Here is a 10,505-nt window from a genome sequence, read left to right on the forward strand (position 1 = left end):
CTTTAGTCATCCCCGTGGGGAAATTGAATTATAGTAGCAGCGAATGCAGAGTAAAGAGACAGAAAAAAATAAATACAGATAGATTAGAATGTTATAAGCATATATACAGCATATATTATAAGCATATATATAATATATACATAATATAATATATACATATTATAAGCATATATACATAAATATAGAATAAATTAGAAATAGAATTACAACATAAACATTACACAATTATTGTTGAGTTGGTTTGAGTGAATTGTACAGTTTAATGGCGGACGGCAGGAATGACTTCCTGTACCGTTCCTTGGAGCAGCGAGGCTGCAGGAGTCTGTTGCTGAAGCTGCTCCTCAGTTTGTCCACTGTGTTATGGAGGGGGTGGGAGGGACTGTCCATGATTGTCCGCAGTTTCAACACCATCCTGTCCCTCACCACTGTTGGATCGCAATACCTCCTGTATGTAGCTGCCGATCCGCGTGTTCGTTGAATGAAGACTTCGAGAAGTAAAGTATCAATTTCAAAATGTATTTAACAATAGAATCAATTCCAGATACAAATATTACAGAGCTCCGGGCCAGTTCATAACCCTAGCAACAACAAAGTTAATTGTCAGGGCACGAAGTCTGACAACCTAACTATCCCTTGGCCCAGTCCTTTATAGTCACACACATGCAAATTCACAATGTCCATGCAATCCACTCCAGATCCCCTGCTGAGATGTCCTCGTCCTCTTCCTCCAGCCTCCTTTGGTGTTGATACAGTCCTTCTTTTCCATTGCTTTCCCAGGTGGCCAGATCCCATTCTTCATGCAAATGTGATCATCATCAACCCCCCTGATATCCTGTTTACAATGAGTGTTTGACACCCCCCTGCCTGACTGGCTCCTGAGATAACAGTAGATCAAACAACAATCCTGCAACTGGAATGTCTCTGTTTTTAATTACATTTAGTCTACCTTGCCTAACTTCTAAGGGAAGACAGGAACATATGGTGAAACACATAACAACAAGATAAAGACAATTCTCAACACCACCTCGTCCAAGTTATCAAGTCTACAGCCAACAACAGACCCTGCCTTTTTGATGAGTTTGTTGAGTCTGTTGGCATCCTTTGCTTTAATGCCTGCACCCCAGCACACTGCAGCAAAGAAGATGGTGCTAGCCATAACAGACTGGTAGAACATGTGGAGCATCCTGCTGCAAACACTGAAGGACCTGAGTCTCCTGAGGAAGTAGAGTCTGCTCATGGCCTTCTTGTAGACAGCATCGGTGTTTGTGGACCACTCCAGTTTATTGTCCAGCTGAACACCCAGGAACCTGTAAGATGGGACTATTTCCACGTCCTTCCCACTGATGCAGACTGGGGAGAGTGGGGACTTGCTTTTTCTGAAATCCACCACCATCTCCTTCGTCTTGGTCACGTTGAGCTGCAGAAGGTTCTCCCTGCTCCACCTGACAAAACTCTCCACAAGGTCCCTGTATTCATCCTCCTGTCCATTCTCCACACACCCGACTATGACTGTGTCATCCGAGTACTTCTGGAGATGACATGTCTCAGAGTGGTACTGGAAGTCGGCTGTGTAGGTGGTGAACAGGAATGGGGAGAGCACAGTTCCTTGAGGAGCTCCTGTGTTGCTCATCAGGGGGTCGGACACACAGCTCCGCAGTCTCACAAACTGTGGCCGACCTGTCAGGTAGTCCTCGATCCAAGAAACAAGGGGAGCATCCATCTGCATCTTCTCCAACTTCGCCCTCAGCAGTCTTGGCTGGATGGTATTGAAGGCAGAAGAGAAGTCGAAGAACATGACCCGCACTGTGGTGTTTAGTCTGTCCAAGGAGGAGTAAGCCCTCTGCAGCAGGTATATCACTGCGTCATCAACCCCCACCTTGGGCTGATAGGCAAACTGCAGAGGGTCCTGAAAGGGGCTCTCCAGAGGTCTGAGGTGTGACAGCACCAGCCGCTCCATGACCTTCATAATGTGGGAGGTCAGTGCTATTGGCCTGTAGTCACTCGGTGCCACAGGATGGGTCTTCTTTGGCACCAGGACCAGGCAGGATGTCTTCCAAAGCACTGGGATCCTCTGAAGATGAAGGCTCTGGTTGAACAGGTGCTGCAGTATTCCACACAGCTGCCTGGAGCAGTTCCTCAGCACTCGTGGGCTGATGCCGTCCGGTCCGGCAGCCTTTCTCTGGTTGAGCCTCTCCAGCTCTCTCCTCACCTGGCCAGACGTGAAGGATAGTCCTGTCGGGGGGATGGGTGACATGCTGGGATCCATGTAGGGTGTCAGCAGGGGGGAGGGGGAAGAAGTTGGCAGAGGTGTTAGGGGCTCTGGGAGGTGTGAAGGGGACCCATTGTTATCCAGAGGAATATTGGGACAGCTGGGGGAGGGGGAGCTAGAGTCAAACCTGTTGAAAAACTGGTTCAACTCATTGGCTTGGTCCACGTTCCCATCAGCTGAGCGTATTCCTTTCTTCTGGAAGCCAGTGATTGTCCTCATCCCACTCCAAACATCCCTGGTCTGGTTCCTCTCCAGTCTCTCCTCCAGCTTCTTCCTGTAGGCGTCCTTGCTCTCCTTCAGACTGTGTTTCAGTTCCTTCTGAACACTCCTGAGCTCAGCCGGGTCCCCAGCAGTGAAGGCCCTCTTCTTCTTATTCAAAAGGGCCTTCAGGTCACTTGTCACCCATGGTTTGTTGTTTGGGTAACAGCGTACCTTCTTGGTGGGGACGGAGTTCTCAGTGCAGAACTTGATGTAGTCAGAAACACAGTCTGTCAGTCCATCCAGGTCCTCACCATGTGGTTCACAGAGAGCAGACCAGTTGGTGGTCTCCAGGGCATCCCGCAGACAGTCCATGGCACCATCAGACCATTTCATAACAGTCCTCACAGTGACTGGTTGCTGCTGAACCACAGGTGTGTATGATGGGGAGAGCAGCACGAGATTGTGGTCAGACTTGCCTAGCGGAGGGAGTGCAGTGGAAGTGTATGCACTGGTGACATTAGCATACAGTAGATCCAAAGTCTTCCTGTCTCTCGTGCTGCACTGGACATACTGGTGGAATGTAGGGAGAGTGGACTTAAGGGAGGCATGATTGAAGTCCCCTGTGATGAGGATAAAGGCTCCGGGATGTTAGTCTGCAGGTCAGCCGTGACAGAGTGAATAACGTCACAGGCCGAGTCCGCTTTACCGGTCGGAGGAATATAAACGGTGATGGCGATGACGTTAGTAAACTCCCGTGGCAAATAGTATGGACGGAGTCCGATAGCAATAAGTTCCACGTCGGGACTGCACACGCGCTCCTTGACGTGAATATGCTCCGGGTTGCACCACCTGTTGCTAACGAACACGGCCAGTCCCCCTCCTTTCTTCTTACCGGCCGCGGTGGTGTCTCGGTCCGCTCGCACAGTGGTGAAACCAGCGATCGTCACATTAGAGTCCGGTATCAGTCCATGGAGCCACGTCTCCGTGAAACACATGATACTGGCCTCTCTGTACTCCCGCTGGGTCCGTGTGAGCGCCTCCAGCTCGTCCATCTTATTCGCCAGGGACCTGACATTCCCCGTTATGACCGCGGGGACGCAGGGTTTAAAACGTCGCCTCTTCATCCTCTGTTTAACTCCAGCCTTAGTCCCTCGTTGTTTCCTCCTCACCTCCTTAGGGATTTGGGGCTTCTCTCCGACCACAAAGGATGGTGGTCTTAGAGCCATCAGCTGGTCGCGTGTATAGACAATACCGCTCCGCTTCTCGGCACAGCTGATGGGGGCCGCGAATAACCCAAGCACCGCAAAACAGAGAAAAAAGTATTCGAGCCTCCAAAACATGGTGTCTGAATACTCCAGTTGAAAATGGAAAGAAAGAAAGAAAATCCAAATAGAAAAGAATGTAAACAAGTATAGAAAACACTACGAAAGTTTAAAAAGAACAATTAAGTTTAGGGAGCTGCTACTACTGGCTGCCGCCTGAGACAGCGCCATTTTAAGTTATTATTTATTATTTTATTATTATTATATATTACTTCTGATCTTTAAAAGACAGGAAGAACCATTTTTGATTGGTCTGAATGTTTGGGCGGTTTTGTGGCCAGCCTGAAATAAAACAAGACAAATCTACAACTGATAAGATGAGAATGACTGCAGGCTTTCGGTACCAAGGTTTAACAGGGCGCTCACTTCACACTTGGGCTTTTCTCTTTTTTGGGATGGCTTTTCTCAGGAGAGAAGGGGCATGGCACACTGCAGCAGCTTTCTTTTGGGGTTTCTAGTTTTCCTTCTGATCTTTAAAAGACAGGAAGAACCATTTTTGATTGGTCTGAATGTTTGGGCGGTTTTGTGGCCAGCCTGAAATAAAACAAGACAAATCTACAACTGATACTTCCTTTCTAGTCATTGATGACCATCCTCACATGGGACAGATTTCCACAACCAATTTAATACTGCAAATCTGTCCTGTGTGGTCTTTTTTCTGAGAACTGTAACACTACGTTTATAACAAAGATCAAACATGGAAACAGTTACTGTCTAACTAGTTACACCTGGGAAAGTACTGGATCATCTCTGACTGACCTGAGAGTCTCCAGCTTACAGAGAGGATCCTGGAGAAAACCACAGAGCAGCTTCACTCCTGGATCCTTCAGCTGGTTCTCACTCAGGTCCAGAACCCTCAGATGGGAGGGATTGGACCTCAGCGCCGAGGCCAGAGAGTCACAGCTGATCTCTGATAACCTGCAGTTCACCAGCCTGGAAAAGGAATAAATGGGGCAAAGCGAGAGAGAGCGAGAGCGAACAGGAGAGAGTCCCGAACTAAAGGGCGGAGCCAAAGCAGCCGTGGGTCCAGTAAGCGAGATAGTCCGTGCCGACTGTGTTTGGTGGCGCCACCACTCCGTGAAGGGTTCCCGCTGGGGCAACGCGACCCACTGACGCCAGGCGGCAGCCAACTGCAGCAAGAACAGCCCCATTAACATTTATCAACCGAGTGGGGGAGTCAGTGACGCGCGTGTGTGCTTTAGGAACTCATTCACTTACACACTCACTCAATCTCACACTCTCTCACTCATTCTCACACTCACTCACACACAGACACACACACATGCACATTAGACCTTTCTAAATATTACGTTAAAAAACATTACGTTCGAGTGTGCGCGAATGTGCGCTTATGTGCGCGTGTATGCGCGTAAGTGCGCGTGTATGTGCGTAAGTGCACCCTAACCCAATCTCACACTCTCTCACACACAGACACACACAGATGCACATTAGACCTTTCTTAATATTACTAACCTAACCCTAACCCTAACCCTAACCCTAACTCCAACCCTAACCCTAACCCTAACCCTAACTCCAACCCTAACCCTAACCCTAACTCCAACCCTAATCCCAACCCTCAAAACAAAACAAAAACCAGTGAACAGAATAGGCCTGGGCTGGGACTCCTCCTCCAACATCTTAAACTTATCCACCCTCTTCACCCCATCCATCCACCAACGAAAACTTTTAGAACGAGGCCTCTCTTTCATTCCCCACCCCACCAAGTTCGACCGGGAGGAGCTTCAAAGGGACCTATACAACTTTCACAGAAAAAATCAAATTAATTGACTACTTCCACCTCCACCCCAAAAACAACCCCATTAAATTCACTTACCCGTCACACTGGGGGCCGGAATCAAATACAATACACCACCTCACCAAGAAACTCATCCATACAAACACACAAGCCCTCAAACACACTACACTAGTTACAGACATTAAGGATAACATATCAAACTTAGAACGCACAGCCCTGACACAAACTTTCTCACAACCCCAACATCATCATAAAACCAGCCGATAAAGGAAGCAAGGTGGTCATCATGGACCGACAACAATACCTCACGGAAGCGAACCGACAACTAGCCAATAGAAACCACTACACACCTCTGCCAGATACAATCCAACCCCAAATACAGCATAAACTCAGAACTATAATTCAGACACTCTACAATAAAAGATACATCACTGCCAAACAGAAACAATACCTCTTTGGACCAGACAATCCACGTCCACGATATTTCTACCTGCTCCCGAAAATTCACAAGCCACCGGAAACCTGGACCATCCCCTTTGAGGTTCCTCCCCGGCCGACCAATCGTCTCAGACTGCAATAGCGCCACATATCATCTCTCCCAACACATCGATCATTTCTAGGCCCCCTCTCCACCCTTCACCCCAGTTACATCAAGACACCCACCATTTCATCAGCACCATTCAACCCATGGCTGTTCCGACACATTCCATCTTTTAACATTAGACATAGACAGTTTATACACTAACATAGACACTACACTTGCTTACAGGCACTACATAGAATATTCAACCCAACATCCAGACCCCACTAGACCGGACAAGAATTACTACAGTTAATAGAACTCTGCTCAAGATAATGACTTCCTATTCAACCAACAATTACTATTTACAAACACATGGAACAGCCATGGGCCAAAGATTTGCCCCTTCATACGCGAACCTCTACATGAGTGAGTGGGAGCGAGAAGCCCTCAGCAAATGCCCCCCTCCGCCAATTCTTTACCTCTGATACCTGGACGATGTTTTCGGCATCTGGACATATACCTCCCACAATTCATGGAATTCATTAACACCCTCAAAAACCATCATCCATCCATCAAACTCAAACACACAATAGACACGCAAGAAATAAACTTTTGGACACCACTGTTTTCCTTCAAACATCACCCCGGCAACACACAAAACATTACAGACAAAAGTTTATTTCAAACAACAGACACTCACGCCCTTCTCCATAAACCTAGCTATCACCCAAAACACACTTTTAAAAGCTATAGTTAAATCTCAGATAATCCGATTTCATCGCATCTGCTCAAACATAACTGATTTCCATAATGCCACCAGCACACTCTTTCAAAGCCTTCGCACAAGAGTTACTCAAAACGCCTCCTTCGGAGCATCAAGTAAGACACACTGGCCCTCTCTCGCTCCCCACTCATTCTGGACACCTTACTACAACACCTAGATCCCTACCACTACACCTCAGTCACTGACCTCAGCACAAATCCCTTCCCATAAACCTAACCTCACCTCTCCTTCCTGACCCAACCCCAATCACCAATCCTAACCCTAACACCCCACCCTCTTCACAACCCTAACCCTAACCCCAACCCCCTCCTAACCCTAACCCCAACCCTCTCCCTAACCCTACCCCCAAGCCCAACCCCAACACCACTCCTAACCCCAACCTTCAACTTCCTCCAAACTCCCAACCCAAACCCCTACCCCAATACCCCTCTTTACCCTAACCCCAACCTTCTCCCTAACCCTAACCCCAACCCCAACACCCATCTTTACCCTAACCCCAACCTTCTCCCTAACCCTAACCTGAACCCTAAACCTAACCTTCTCCCTAACCCTACCCCCAACCCTAACCCTAACCCCAACCCTAACCCCAACCCCCACCTTCTTCCCAACACTAACCCCAATACCCCTCCTAACCCTAACCCCAACCTTTTCCCTAACCCTACCCCCAAGCCCAACCCTAACCCCAAACCCAGCACTTTTCCAAACCCTAACCCTAACCCTAACCCTAACCACCCCCAGCCCTAACCCTAACCAACCACCCCCCTAAACCTAACCCCAACCTCCTCCCTAACCCCACCCCCAACCTCCTTCCTAACCCCAACCCTCACCCCAACCCCCCTCCTACCCCTAACCCTAACACACCCACAACATAGAGGGCAATTCAGGGAGAGTCCCGGACCCACAGACCTCAGCCCTTCCCACAGAAATCACAAATCATACCATTCATTTCTTCTACTTTTTCACATAGAAACCACAACCCTAAAGTACAACCCAATAAACAAAACTTTTCAACCATACTACACCAACATCCGGCCTTCTATAACCACAAGATCATCCTAGCACACAGAAAAAAACAGAAACCATCCATTCCTACTCACCACATCCAAATTCCCGGACCAATTCATCACACACCACACCCAGACAATAGCCGACCAGCTACTACTACCCGAACAGAAAATTCATTCAAAACACATACACTGGTACAGGGTTCCCCACGCTAGGCCTCACTTCCATCCATTCCACAACTTAGTCATACATCATCACATGCACCCTCTGCAACAAACATTATATAGGTGAACACAAAATTCCATACATAACCCCGTCTAACACAGCCCTTTACAATATAGCAGGAAGTCGACTTGGCACCACCCTTGTCCGGCACTTCCAGGAACATCCAGGTCCAGCCACCTATCATCATCGGCGCTGGAAACCCAATAACTGCTGGACAGTGGACATAGTAGAAGAGCGGAAACGCATATGGATCAACAGATAGGCACAAGACACCACATGGCCTCAATGAACACCCATAGAACCCTATCTCTCCCATCAGCAAATTAGTAGACAACGTAACATTCTTACAAACTGAAACCAGTCTCTTATCTACCTATGGATCGACCAATTCTTCTATCTTCTACCCTGCTTTTATTACACAACTTCGTTTTCTCTACTTTAATTCTAATTTATTTTTAATTTTATTTTTAATCTGACTGGATTAACCTGCTCTCCTCCCTCTCCCCCTCTTTCCCCCCCCCCACCCACACCCGCCTCGAACCCTGACTCCTATTGAGAGACAACTCTGACCTGCACACCTTGCCATCAGTCCGATCAGTAGGCCAGTGCACAGAAAGTTGTAACCCAAACCCTGAACCCCAACCCTAACCCAACTCCAACCCTAACCCTAACCCTAACCCAAACCCTAACCCTAATACTAACCCTAACCCTAAACTTAATGCTAACCTTAACCCTAACCATAACTCCAAACCCTAACCCTAACCTTAACTCCAAGCCTAACCCTAACCTTAACTCCATCCCTAACCCTAACCCTAACTCTAACCCTAACCCTAACTCCAACCCTAACCCCAACCCCCAACCCCAACCCCAACCCAAACCCTAACCCTAACTCCAACCCAACCCAACCCTAACCAAACCCTAACTAACTAACACCTAACCTAACTTAATGCTAACCTTAACCCTAACCATAACTCCAACCCTAACCCTAACTCCAAACCTAACCCTAACCTTAACTCCAACCCTAACCCTAACCCTAATGCTAACCCTAACCCTAACCCTAACCCTAACTCCAACCCTAACCCTAACCCTAACCCTAACCCTAACCCTAACCCTAACTCCAACCCTAACCCTAACCCTAACCCTAACCCTCCTGGTTACTTCAGCAGGGAGGCTCAGGGAACCTTCTCCCAGCTGCCCCTCAGCTCAGGTGGAGCACTGAGGTGCAGCAGGGTGAGATGGCAGCAAAGATCCAGCTCATTTTGGGCTGTTTGAAGGTTCTCCAGCCTGACTGGGGGCCCAGAAAAGGCTCCTGAGGTGGCCTTTACTGAGTCCTTCAGGAGGCGAGTCCCTCCACACTGTCCATTTATTTACCGTAACCCTAACCTTAACCCTAACTCCAACCCTAACCCTAACTCCAACCCTAATGCTAACCCTAACCCTAACCCAACCCTAACCATAACCTTAACCCTAACTCCAACCCTAACCCTAACCCTAACCCTAACCCTAACCTAACCCAAACCTTAACCTAACTCCAACCCTAACTCCAACCCTAACCGTAACTCCAACCCTAACCCTAATGCTAATGCTAACCCTAATGCTAACCCTAATGATAACCCTAACCCTAAACTTAATGCTAACCTTAACCCTAACCCTAACTACAACCCTAACCCTAACTCCAACCCTAACTCCAACCCTAACCGTAACTCCAACCCTCATGCTAACCCTAATGCTAATGCTAACCCTAATGCTAACCCTAATGATAACCCTAACCCTAACTTAATGCTAACCTTAACCCTAACCTAACTACAACCCAACCCTAACTCCAACCCTCATGCTAACCCTAATGCTAACCTTGATGCTAATGCTAACCCTAACTCCAACCCTAACCCTAACCCTAAGTACGACACACTGGCCTCTCTCGCTCCCACTCATTCTGGACACCTTACTACAACACCTATATCCCTACCACTACACTCAGTCACTGACCTCATCACAATCACTTCCCATAAACCTAACCTCACCTCTCCTCCTGACCCCAACCCCAATCCCCAATCCAATCCTAACCCACCACCCCCACCCTCTTCACAACCCTAACCCTAACCCCAACCCCCCCTCCTAACCCTAACCCCAACTCTCTCCCTAACCCTAATAACCCTACCCCCAAGCCCAACCCAAAACCCTCCTAACCCCAACCTTCACCTTCCTCCAAACCCAACCCAAACCCCTACCCCAATACCCCTCTTTACCCTAACCCCAACCTTCTCCCTAACCCTAACCCCAACACCCCTCCTTAACCCTAACCCCAACCTTCTCCCTAACCCTAACCCCAACACCCCTTCTTACCCTAACCCCAACCTTCTCCCTAACCCTAACCCCAACACACCTCCTTACCCTAACCCCAACCTTCTCCCTAACCCTAA

The 10,505-nt window shown here is 48.3% G+C and overlaps 1 long non-coding RNA gene across 1 annotated transcript in view; it reads right to left on the reverse strand.

Moving 5' to 3' along the window:
- LOC115248354 (uncharacterized) overlaps window positions 1-10,505 on the reverse strand; it is a 29,685-nt gene that overhangs the window by 16,526 nt on the left and 2,654 nt on the right. The gene's annotated exons all lie outside the window — the stretch shown is intronic.

This window comes from Takifugu rubripes, unplaced genomic scaffold (assembly GCF_901000725.2).
Source record: "Takifugu rubripes unplaced genomic scaffold, fTakRub1.2, whole genome shotgun sequence".
NCBI classification, from domain to species: Eukaryota; Metazoa; Chordata; class Actinopteri; order Tetraodontiformes; family Tetraodontidae; genus Takifugu; species Takifugu rubripes.